The 13539-nt window shown below is 46.3% G+C and overlaps 1 protein-coding gene across 11 annotated transcripts in view; it reads right to left on the reverse strand.

Annotated features, from left to right (window-relative positions):
• SYN3 (synapsin III) overlaps positions 1 to 13539 on the reverse strand; it is a 365180-nt gene that overhangs the window by 187692 nt on the left and 163949 nt on the right. The window lies entirely within an intron of this gene.

Here is a 13539-nt window from a genome sequence, read left to right on the forward strand (position 1 = left end):
GTCTCCAAAATCCATCCCCATATTTTTTACTTGTAACTTGTCATGAAACTCAGTGATGAACAATAAACATAGAACCTCATATAGCCATTTTTTGCCATCACATTTCAGAACAGAACCACACTTTAGGAAAAATGGTAGAGATCAAAAAGTTACCAAGAAAGAGATTGAAGATTTTAACAGTCCTTGTTACAACAATGGCAGAAGCCAATGGGGTTGTACATGTGTAGGCCTGGCACAGTTACATTTTTATTATTCTAACATTTCAAGTGATAATAGCGTAGTTCATTTTCAAGCATTTTTTTATGTTTAGCCATTTAAATTTTCACAGAGTTGTACAAAAATTATGGGTTTTAAGCTTTTAAATGTTCACAGAGGTGGGAAATTATGAGAGGGTATCAGACAATTATTTAATGGCAGACATTGAGTTCAAAATGTTAAAGCTTTATAACTAGGACCCTACCAAATTCACAGCTGTGAAAAACACATCCCAGACCATGAAATCTGGGCTCCCCTGTGAAATCTGGTCTTTTGTGTAATTTTACCCTATGCTATACAGATTTTAGGATTTCATGGGGGAGCAGGGCCGGCTCCAGGCACCAGCATTCCAAGCTGGTGCTTGGGGCGGCAATCTTCAAGGGGCGGCAGTCCCTGTTGTTTTGCCCCCAGCAGTGCGCTGAATTGCCGCCGCAGACACCGGGAGCTGTCCGTGTGCCCTTAGGGTGGCACGTGCGTTTCCGTGGTGGCGGCAATTTGGCAGCAGCTTCTATATTTAGCTGTCTGTGGCGGCTTCAGCTAAACATAGAAGCTGCCGCTGAATTGCCGCATCCGCGGAAATGCGCCTGCCGCCCTAAGGGCACACGGACTGCCCCCGCCGTCCGCGGCGGCAATTTGGTGCGCTGCTTGGGGCGATGAAAACTGTAGAGCCGGCCCTGTGGGGGAGACCAGGGTTTCTCAAACTTGAGGTCCTGACTCAAAAGGGAGTTGCACAAGGGACAGAAGGCTATTGTAGGGGAGTCACGGTACTGCCACCCTTACTTCTGTCCTTACAAAGAGCGGTGGATGCTGTCCAGATGCTCAGCTCTGATGGCAGTGCCCCACCAGCAGCAGTGCTGAAGTAAGGGTGGTAATATCATACCAAGCCACTCTTACTCATGTGCTGCTGCCTTCAGACCTGGACGGCCGGAGAGTGTCGGCTTCTGGCCGAGGGCCCAGCTCTGAAAGCAGCACCGCCACCAGCAGCAGCAGCAGCACAGAAGTGAGGATGGCAACACTGTGACCTCCCTACAATAACCTTGCAACCTCCCCTAGAACTCCATTTTGGGTCAGGGCTCCTAGAGTTACAACACGCTGAAATTTCAGATTTAAATATCTGAAATCATGAAATTTATTATTTTTAAAAGCCTATGACCAGGAAATTAACTAAAATGGATGGTGAATTTGGTAGGGCCCTATTTATAACAATTACAAGCACAAATTGTCAACAACACATGTCCAAATACACAAAGTAAATATCCTTAAACTAACTCTAATGAGTTCTTAAGCAGCATTTTTCTTACTTTACCTATCTGTAGGTTTTGATTATTATTGATGGAAATATTTTTTGTTGCTTTGTGTGTGCACAGTGAAATCAACATTTAGCAACATTTACTGATAAAAATCTACTCTTTCCACAACTATACCTGTAGAACAAAGCAGACTTTGCCCCCTCCTTTCCAACATTCATTTTTCCTCTGAAACATCACTAACAGAAACCCATGAAGAAAAGAGATGAATAGGAGCAAAAAAGTGACCAAACTTAAGTACTTTAACTAGCTTTTGCATTCACTTCACAATTTAGCTAATGAATGATAACTCAGAGCTTGGCTGCACATTTCTTAGCAGAAGGAATACGCGTAAATGTGAAAGGGCCAGGGAGGGGTTTTAATCTCTAAATTGTTCCCCACCCTTGTCTGGTAACAGTGACTTCTGCTTTCTGGCAGCTGCCTCCACTCCAAATGTTTTCCCCATAGCTGTCAGCATCCCACTCACATGTTGGCTGGACGCCAGCTGCTGGAGAGGTGAAGAGGGACATTATTCATCTGGGATATAACTAAACCCCGATGAGAGAAACAGTCCCTCCAAGCAGCTGTTTAACAGCAGCAACTGGAATGGATGCAACCAAAGAAAACCCTAACCTCCCCATTGTGCTTCTGCTAAAAAAAAAAAGGGAGGGAGGGAGAGGGAGACGATGGTGGAAGAATAAGGCAATCACCTCTCTTGTGGGAATAGTTACTAGGGTTTATAAAAAGTGTGTTGCACATGGTAGATTGTTAAATATGTAAATACAAGCTGCTAAATTCTACCCTGATTTACATCTTGTCTAACCCACTGACTTCCTTGGGTTGCTGAGTGCTTAGGTGAGGGTAGCAGTTTGAGGGTGAGAGGGTGGGTTGGTTTTTCTTTAAATACATATTTTAAAAGTTACATTCTGTTTGAAATATACCAGTATGACATCTATTTAAAATAATCAGCCAAATTTGTTTCATTTGAAATACATTTATTCTTCTGTACACTTTGTGTTAAATATATGGTACATATTGTACTGTTATAATACAGTACATTCTGTAGATCATGGAAAAACTATACGCTAAACATATTATTTTTCCGTCTGGCTTTTGGGAGACTACATTCTCCAGATCAGTTTCTTCATCCTCCTAAACTTTCCTTCCTTTGCAGGGATTCCCAGTTTGGCTTTAAAAAAGACAGGACATTTTCCTAAAATGTGCGTGGAATTTAGCCAAATGATGAGGAGGCACCAACTAGGGTTCTTCTATGAAACACGATTTCTGGAAGATGTCAGAGGTGAACACTGAGTTTCCCATTAGAGAACTTCTTGGATCCATACATACCTACTAGCTCTTTCAAACTACTTTCATGTATCCTTTGCAGAACAGTGATGGAAAGAACCCACCCCCTAGCAGTGATCAGTCCCTGGGTGACAAAAAATACTGATCGTCTAGCAGTGAGCAGCTAATGTGTGGCAAGAAAATATCTTCATAGGACAAGAAACCAACTGCCTCTTGCAGAGGACAGCCTCTGTGTGGTAGAATATCCACTTCTTGGGGAGGAGGGGGGCCTATGTGACAGGAAAACATCCACTTGAGACAGGTGATCATCCACATATGGAATTAAAGCATTCACATCCCAGAGCTGGCAACTCGTATAGAGCAGGAAGATACTTGCCTCCTGGAGTGGGCAGAGGCTGAACAGCAGGAAAAGACCTGCCCCCAGCATGGCGAGTTGCATGTGGAAGTGGCAGTTTCCCATTCCATGAGATCATATAATAGATCACAGTGCAAAAGCATGTAGTGGAGAAACACATTTTTAGGGCACAATGGATTTAGGACTGTGATGCAGCAGGCTCCAGATATGTCACTAGAACACATGCAAATGCTAAATCAGCCGGAATCAACAGAACAGTCATAATTAATTAAAGAGACAAATGGGCTTGTACTGAGGAAACAGAACATTCATTGGCCTCTCCACAGTTGTGATTGACAGGGGCATTTCAGCCAGCTAGCAGAGTGAAGCATGCACATTGTTAGGCAAAATGGCTGAATTGCAGGCAAAATCTGTAGTACTAACCCCTCGCCCTGCAAGAGACCTGTGCTCACCCTGTAGGATTTCCTTCCCAACAGCCAGTTTTTTGAGCATGGCTGGTTCCACTTCTCTTCACTTTCAGTCTCTCTCTTTGCCAGTGGCCAATTCTGTCTCATTTTGATCCAATGGAACTAACCCACTCCTTTTCTCAAGCATGGTCTGTTTGTATCAATCTATTTAAGTACATATGACTCTCCTCATTGCAGTACCTAAACCTCTCACAGTTAGTCATTTATTATTTGTATTATGGTAGTGCCTCAGGGGGCCCAACTCACAGACCAGGACACTATTGTGGAGGGCACCATACAAACACACAAAGAGATGGTCATTGTCCTGAATGTTCATATCACTAGCTGTTGGCAGAAGAACTAGAGTGCCAAACAAGGCGCCTCTAACTGAAGGAGCCAACCAGGGAGGCAACAAGAGGGGAGCAATCCGACACATATCTTTAAAAATCTGAAACACTCCCACAGAAGCTGCTTTTCCCTGTGAAAGATAACACTCATGGATTTCAGTACCTCTGCTTTTCCCTCCACACCTACCAGAGACAATGACGACAGACTTCCTAAGCCTGGATGCAGGGCCGGTCCACAACATTTTGGCACCTGAGGCGGGGAGCTCAAATGACGCCCCCATTCCCCCTCAGTTGGGCCAAAACTTTGAAAGGTTGCAATTCTGCCTTCTTCCTGTTCTACTCCTCTCATGGTACTGCTCTGCTACCTACCCCAATAAAGGAGAACCTAACAACTTAAAATGCCTTGTTAAAAAATTTTAAGTAACACTTAACTTTCAAACGCCTGAACAGCAAATGTAACTTTTCTTGTCTGCATAGTAAACACTGGCATTTTTATCTGTTTGAATAATCAAAGTGATGCTTTCCGTGCCTTCTTGGTCACAAAGATTTGAACTGCTTCCTGAAGATCCACAATGTGGGCCACCTCATGCTCTGTTGAGATGGTTGCAAGGCCGACCAGCCTCTCCTGTGTCAGTGTGGAGCATAGATGTGTTTTTATTAACTTCAGCATGGAGAAGCTGAGTTTTCCACTAGCAACTGTGACAGGAAGTGTTAGAAGTACGTGCAGAGCAACAAAAGCATTTGGAAAGAGGGTGGTCATCTTATTTGTGCACATATATTCCAGAACAGCCTTTGGAGTTGATCCTGCTGAAATGTATCTTGTAACTTCAGTGTGAAGTTCCTCTGCCAACTTCGGTGCACTCTTCAGAACATTTTGAAATCCCTCAACTGACCAGTAAGACTGTAGGTCTGACTTTGCTTTGTCCAGTTGTTCCATTGCTCCAGATATAGCAAAGTCAACACCTTGGAGTCTCTTACAACATTTATTTCAAACAGTATGTCATGTTACAACACTAAGGGCAGGTCTACACTAAGAGCGGGGGTCGAACTAGGGTACGCAAGTTCAGCTACGTGAATAGCGTAGCTGAATTCAAAGTACCCTAGTTCGAACTACTCACCCGTCCAGACGCCACGGAATCGAAGTCCGCGGCTCCAAGGTCGACTCCGCCACCGCCTTTTGCAGTGGTGGAGTACCGAAGTCGACCCCGGCGCTTCCGGAGTTCGAACTGTCGCGTCCAGATTAGACGTGATAGTTCGAACTCCGAGAAGTCGAACTCACCGCGTCGACCCGGCTGGTAAGTGTAGACTAGCCCTAAGCCACACAGAAATTTGAAGTTATGTATGTTTCTGGTGATTCCATTTCCCTCTGCCTCTGTTCTCCCATGAACAATTCCTGTCATAGCATTATCCTCCATAATGGCAACTCTGGCATCATCTATCTTCCCAATTTGGTGTTTGATAGGCTTTATTGCCTCCACTTGACTTTCCCATTGTGTGGCACTCAGTGGTTTAAGAAGCACATCGAGCCTTCACTCGACTTCCCCATCGTTTCCCAGATGTTGCTTCAAAATTTGCCATCAATGAGTTGATGCAGAGAAAGATATATAGATGTTTTGAATTACATAAAAAAATTCAGCAGCCTCACTAGAAGCTGATGCTGCATCACTGACCACCAAGTTCAAGGAATGAGAACTGCATGGGACAAAAAAGCTCCTGGGTTTAACTCTTGGATCCGTATCTGCATTCCTCTGTTCTTTCCTCTCATGTTGGCATCATTATCGGAGCCCTGATCTCTTGTCAGCTATCGCAATTCCCGTATCTTCCAGCTTTTTAAGAAGCATATTTGTCATACCAGCTCCTGTAGTATCATCAAAGTCAATACATTCTAGAAAATGCTCTTTGACAGTCACCATTACAGGGACATTTTCATTAGGTTCTGTTGTTGTTACAAAATGCACCATTAAAGTAATTTGTTCCGTATGGCTGATGTCAGGTGTGCAGTCCAGAATAACAGAGTAATATCTTTCTGACTTCAGATCTGCCACAATCTTCTGTTTGACTTTTGTTGCCAGTAACTGTACAATCTCATTTCAAATTGTTTTTCCAAGGTAGTGGTGTGTGTACATTTCTTGGGTGGTGACTCTTCTTAGATGCTCCTGGAGTACAGTATCAAACTCAGCCATCAGCTCCACAATTTTAAGGAAGTTTCCATTGTTTGGCACATACAGCTGATCTGAAGTGCCACGCAGTGCTAGGCTTTGGGTAGCAAGCATTCTCACAATGGCAATGAGACTTTTCAGAACATTTTGTCAGTAAAGAGACTCTGATGCAATCTTCTCTTGATGCTGATCATCTATGGTGGCCTTTAACCTTAGTCTCATCTCAAGCTCTTTCCATCTATGGAATGCTCTCTGGTGATTTGCTGCCTTCTCATGGCATGCCAGATTTCTAGCCAGATTTTTTCCAGTCTTTTGTTCCTGTAGAATCCAATGTGGCTGGAATATTAGACTGGAAAAGTTTGCAACAAAAAAAAGTACGCAGCATTCTGGGTTTTTGAGTACATAAGCCATGGCCTCTCCACTTTGTCACCATTGGGCATTTCATGCCAGTAATGTATTGGATGGAAACTTCTGTTTTCATTGTCTTTGGGGAACATGAAGTTTTTCTCTTGCTGTGGCCCATGCAGTACAAGGAAGTCTCTCAGGCTACTGCTCAAGTGGGTCCACAGTCCTGGATCATCCAGACTTAAGGAACAAACTCAGCAGCAGCTGTTTCTTGCGCCTCCACCACACTCTTCTCTGATCTACACTTTTCTTCAGGAATGTGCATGGTTACATCCATTTGACATGCAGATATGAATGCTGCATTAGCTGCCATGTCACCTGCACTCTGACTAACTGGAAGATCAGGCATCTCCTCACCAGCCACATCTTCACTGGGGCTGGAAGACTCACCATGAACATTTGTGTCTATGTATCTCAGGAGAGCTCCTTCCTGCTTAGATAGAAAAGCTTCCTTTGCTTTCTTTCTTTTTCTGAATGCTGCCCCAAAGGGGAGTTTTCTTCTCTCACTCATGACTGCTGGTCTGTGTCAGCTATAGTGGCTCTCAACACTCAATTGAAGGGGACAAATAAGCAGGCTGGTAGCAGGGCCTGAGTGAGGGAAGATATCAGCGTCTTAAGGGCCTAACTGGCTCCTACTACTTCAGTTGACTGCCTGTTCTCCTCAAGTGGGTTCAGGGAAGCAGCAGGAAACAGGAAGCTCCCTGAGAAGCTGGTGTTAATCAATCCAGGCTCCTGGGGGTGCTAGAGAGGTACATAAGAGGCTCCTCCTCCTCTCTCTCCCTGCAGCTCCTGCTGCTTTCTGTTATTCCCTCTCACCTTTTCTCCTGCCTGCCTGTTATGTCTCTTGTGCCCTCCTTCTTCCAGCACAGCACTCCACCATCTCTGTGCATCTAGAGCAGAAAGAATACATATGCACCAGCAGCAGACACAATTTTCTACACTCTGGGTCCTAGTGGCACCTCCCACAGTCTAGCACCTGAGGCAGCCACCTCAGTTCGCCTCATGATAAGGCCAGCCTTGCCTGGGTGGCAAACACAGCCCTACATTTTACCTAGTGCGGAGAGAGAGGGCGGGCTTAGGAGTCTTAAGCATCAAGTTAGAAACATACAGTAGGCTCCCTGGGCCCGATTCTCATTTCCACGGAGGCCCTTTCACCCTGTTCTGGCAGTGTAAAGGGGCTCAAAGTGGGTGTAACACTAACAGTTTACGATCCCTTTAGGCTGCCAGAGTGCAGTGTACAGGGGCCTCAGTGGAAGTAAAAATCAGGCCCATTAAGTCTAATCCCAACAGGGTTGACTCAGCCCTTCATCCTTCTGAGACTGATAAATTAAGTCCCAGGCAGTTTGCTGTGTGTGGGTCTTTCAGACGTCACCTTGATAATCAAGGTCCTGTGCATGGATATTGCACCTCTGATCTGTCACACTCCACCCAGAGGTGGCTGCATTTCACTGGTGAAACAATTCCTGTTTCCAAGGTGGTTAGAGATCTTTGGTAATGAAAGATCCTCTATAGCTATAGGACTTCTCATCAAATTGCACAATATTATTGATTTAACATTTAACTGGGAAAGTTTTGGTGCTGCATATCATCACAAGGCAGGCTCAGCCCCCAGCAGCCAAGCGCGGGCAGCGTGCGCGTGGGGCCGAGGGGGGCGGCGGTGTGTGGTGGACGGCGCCGCGCATGCATGGCAGGCAGTCCACCGAGCCACCGGCGAGCGCGTTTGAGCTCGGCCCGCGGCCTGCGGCAGGTCAGGTCCCGCGGCGTCCACCGCACCCGCCGCCGCGGCAGTCGCCGCGCGGTCGGTCTCTCGCTCTCCGGCTCATGGACTGCTGCCATGCATGGTGGAGGCTCACGAAGCCGCGGGGGGGGGGGACCCGCCTCGGGACCGGGGAAGGGCGGCGCAGCGCACCGCGCTGCTTGGGGCAGCCTACTTTCTAGAGCCGCCCCTGATCACAAGCCTGCAACTGTTATGCAGGCAGGGCAGGTGCACTGCAGAATCTCCTCACGCTGCTCTGCCAAGGCATTATGCTAATGACCCACATCATATCCACTTGTTCTGTTGCTGGTCCTACTGAACAGAGGCATCCAGAATGTTGCAATAAGTATGGTAATTTGGTAACAAAGTGTTCACTAGAGACTACATAAGGCATCATATAGCTACTCTCTTTCCTTCTGAATTTTTGGAGACGTGCAAGGAAGAGCTCTCAGAGTGAACATTAGATGGAGAAACAGAGGCATAGAGAAATTAAAGCAAACATTTTCAAATGTCGGTAACTCAATAGTTAGGCATCTGAATCCATATTCAGGTCACTTGCTAAGTGACCAGACTTTTAGAGGTACTGAGAATCCTTTGGGCATGTCTCCATTGCATCTGGGAGCGAGCCACCCAGCCCAGGTCCACAGACTTGTGTTATCAAGGCTCATGCTAGTGCTCTATAAATACCTGTGTGGACGTGGAGGCTTGGGCTGGAATTCAGGCCCTGAAGCCCGGGGAGAGGGTGAGGGATGTGGGCTCAAGAGCCTGAACTGCAACATCAAAGCAATGTCTGCACAGCTATGTCTAGAGCACACTAGTGAGTGTGTGGACAAGGGCTGTGAGGCTCACTCCCAGACGTAGTGCAGACATGCCCCTAGTCCTCATTGAACTGCCTGCCGTTTGTGGGAGCCCCGGGTCTCTAAAAATCAGGCCACTAAGTAAATACCATACTCCAGCTGACCAAGTTTAACATTTTTTAGCTGAAGTGACTTGCCCAAGGTGTCACAAGCTAGTGGCAGAATCCAAAATGGCATTAAGGTCCATTTACAGCCACTCCCCGCTCTCCTCAACTGACAACACCGCCTACAAAATTATGTATTTAATTTTGTCTAAGGGAAGGGATAGGACTAGAGCTTTAAGTAATATTGCACCTTCCCGTTAACCAGGGCTTCTTTTCCAGAAAAGAGCGCCACAGTTATTTACTTGGGCAGTTTTAATCAACTGGCATAGGGACTAATAGAATGTCCTAAACCCTAGGCCCCCAGAACGATCAAAAAAGTGGTTTGAATTAAGCATGCAATAGACCCTGTCCATTCCATATGAATGACCCATTGCAAATAACTGAATTTTGCTAAATAGGGAATAATTCAATTAACGCAATTTAAAATGTGAAGATAATATACCAGAAAATGTTAATACGGAGTGTAGGTTAGCTTTATTTATTCATAATCTACTAGTACATACATGACGGTGCATTTACTGTATTAAATTAGTAATTCAAACCCTTACTGCAGCCACTCAGTTACCATTCCTTTGAAGAGGAGTGTGCAGAGGCTATTGCTTTTTGGGGGGCGAGGGATCCTAAATGTGCATATTAATGAGGTACCATTCCACCCTATGTCACATTAAGGGGATTTCCAGGCATTCAGGATTTTTCCAGGCATCCCGATTATTCAAATTTGCTATCTGGTCACCCTACCTGAGGCTTAAATAGTTCACCTGAACCAAGGCCCAAACAATCCCCTTGCCCAGAAAAGAATAATCTGTTGCTTTGTTTTTGTTCAGTCAATGTTTTCTGCACTCTGTGCCCTTGAACTTGTAACTCTCTTCAGGTTCTCCTGTAGTTTCCAGTTTCCCTGGGCCACATCAGACCTTCCATTCCTTGAGTGAGTATAAGCAATTGGTTACGCAGAAGCTTGCAGTACTGTGGTTTGGGTATTTTAGAAGTAGAAATTACTCATGTTTCTTCTGAGGAATTCTCAGTGTTTGCAGAGAGCATTAACTTAGAACCTCTCTAATTTATTCCCACAATATTACAGATCTGTCAATCCTTCCCATCTTCTTTAGGGGTTTTCTCTTGCTGTGACTAGAATAACTCAACCACAATGAGTATCAAATTATCTTCATTAGGGATCTGTGTGTACATGTGCATGAGGAGAGTGCCTGGGTGAGGCTGTCTGTGGCATGGGTGGATTTATGGGTATAGAACGTATGTGCTCTTGTGGCTAGGAGAAACATGTGCACGAGGGAGGAGAAGGTGAATTGCACATGCACGAGAGACAAGTTGCATGTGTGTCAGGAAACTAAAGTGTGTGCATGCCTGTGTCTGTGTCCATGGCTGTACAGTGTGTGTGCATACACACAACTGGCATGTATGTATATTTTCACATTTATGAGCAGTATGAATTATGAGGTTATTATGGGAATGCCTAAGGACCAAGCAAGAACAGGGCCCCATTGTGCTAGGCACTGTATAAGCACAGAGTAGGAGACAATCCCTGCCATGAACAGTTTACAATCTAAACCATCATGACAGACAAAAAGGTAATGGAATAGAGCATAACACACATGCAAAGTGAACAGCGTGATGGTGGCAAATGTCATTTTAGTGCCACAATATTATTGATTTTAATTTTGGGGGTGGGTTGTCATGAGTAGGGTATTAGCTAAATGGAAAGACAAAGGGAGGGAGTGGGGTGAGGAGGACAGGACTGAGGAGAAGAGAATGGGAAGGAAGGTAGGAGAGGCAGTTGTGGAGTGAATGAGTGCAGTATGACAGATATATGTGTCATCCAAAAAAATAAGACAGAACATTGTCCATTGTTTTCTCCTCTTCTCTTCGCTTGACTTTTGGTAGGCATGAGGGTTGGAGTGCAGTAGTATGTCAAAGCTGAGATACCTCCAAATGGATAGAACACATGACCAGATCCACATATGCCAGGCACCCATAGGTACCCACCCCCTCACCCAGTCACCCCATCATACAAACATCCACATCTACAAGCACACAAGGACAAACACAAAGATGCATACACACCACTGCCACAGTCAGATACACATACTCTTTCTCATATATAAATACCCATGCAGACAGACACCCTATAATACAGACAACTCACTCATCACAAACAGAAAACACCCCCTTTTTCAGACACAAAGTTTTATTGTCAGTAACAGTTTAATAAATGAAGGGAAATTTTGATAGACTCATGAATAACTTTAAGGGCATGGGAAGAGAAAAGAAAATGGGATCAACACAGGTGATCTTCTTGGATAGCTTTCCAGTTTTGTGTGTGAATGAACAAAGGAGTAAACTGGCACTGACGACCAGCTGATGGATGCACATAGCATGGAAATAATTTGTGCACTGGAGGGCAAAAATTAGTGGGACAAGTGAACACAACAGATATCTTAGAGCTGAATTTTAAATATTTAACACAGACTCACGAAATCTTACATGGAAAAATCATTGGAAATTTGTATAGAAACAAGCACAGCCACAATCACGGAAAAATTGCCAGAGAACTATAAACAAAGCTCAACAGCATCAAGTTTGTGGGATATATTTAGTGCAGGGATTGGCAACCTTTGGCACACGGCCCACCAGGGTAAGGCCCCTGGCGAGCCAGGCTGGTTTGTTTACCTGCCGCATCCGCAGGTTTGGCCAATCGCGGCTCCCACTGGTCCTGGTTCACTGTCCCAGGCCAATGGGGGTGGTGGGAAGTGGTGGTCAGCACATCTCTCAGCCCAAGACGCTTCCTGCAGCCCCCATTGGCCTGGAGCGGTGAACCGCAGCCAGTGGGAGCCGCGATCAGCCGAACCTGCGGATGTGGCAGGTAAACAAACCAGCCCAGCCCACCAGGGGCCTTACCCTGGCGGGCTGCATGCCAAAGATTGCCAGTCCCTGGTCTAGTGGGATGTCCCAGTGATCAATGTGAGATCTGATCAATTCTAACATCTATATCAGGGATCGGCAACCTTTCAGAGGTGGTGTGCCGAGTCTTCATTTATTCATCCTAATTTAAGGTTTCGCGTGCCAGTAATACATTTTAACGTTTTTAGAAGGTCTCTTTCTAGAAGTCTATAATATATAACTAAACTATTGTTGTATGTAAAGTAGATAAGGTTTTTAAAATGTTTAAGAAGCTTCATTTAAAATTAAATTAAAATGCAGAGCCCCATGGACCGATGGCCAGGACCCAGGCAGTGTGAGTGCCATTGAAAATCAGCTCGCATGCCGCCTTCGGCACACGTGCCATAGGTTGCCTACCTCTGATCTATATTAATGCTCTAGAACAGGGGTGGGCAAACTTTTTGGCCCGAGGGCCACATTGGCATTGTGAAACTGTATGGAGGGCTGGGTAGGGAAGACTGTGCCTCCCCAAACAGCCTGGCCCCCACCCCCTCCCACTTCCCACCCCCGACTGTCCCCCTCAGAACTCCCGACCCATCCAACTCTCCCCAGCTACTTGTGCCCTGACTGCCCCTTCCTGGGACCCCCGCCCCAACCACCCCCCGGGACCCTCCCCATCCAACCTCCCCTGCTCCCTGTTCCCTGACTGCTTCACCCCTTATCCACACCCCTGCCCACTATCCACACCCCTACCAGCCCCCCGGGACACCCACACCTATTCAACACCCCCTGCTCCCTGTCCCCTGACTGCTCCCCCCAGAACCTCTGCCCCATCCAACTGCCCCCTGCGCCCTGTCCCCTGACTGCCCCCCGGGATTCCTTGCCCCTTATCCAACCCCCTGCCCCCTTATCATGCTGCTCAGAGCAGCAGGAGCTCGCAGTCCCGCTGCCCAGCCAGAGCCAGCCATGCCGCCCGTGCTGCCTGGCAGGAGTGGCGGGCCAGAGCGCGGGCGGCGTGGCACGCTGAGGCTGTGGGGGAGGGTGGATAGTTGGGGAGGGGCCGGGGGCTAGCCTCCCTGGCTGGGAGCTCAGGGGCCAGGCAGGATGGTCCCGCGGGCCGGATGTGGCCCACGGGCCATAGTTTGCCCACCTCTGCTCTAGAAGAATACATAGAGAGCATGCTAGTTAAGATACTGTATTTGGGTCTGTAAGATAACTCATTGAGTATCGAGAAATAATACAAAGAGAACTTACAGTGGTTAGAAAAATGGGTAGGGAAGAAGAAGATTATATTTCCAACCTGAACAAATGTAAGCTATTACATCTGGATAAAGAAAACAAAATAAATTTGAAAAATGGTAATGACAGAATA

Source organism: Mauremys reevesii, linkage group 1 (genome assembly GCF_016161935.1).
Source record: "Mauremys reevesii isolate NIE-2019 linkage group 1, ASM1616193v1, whole genome shotgun sequence".
NCBI lineage: Eukaryota > Metazoa > Chordata > Testudines > Geoemydidae > Mauremys > Mauremys reevesii.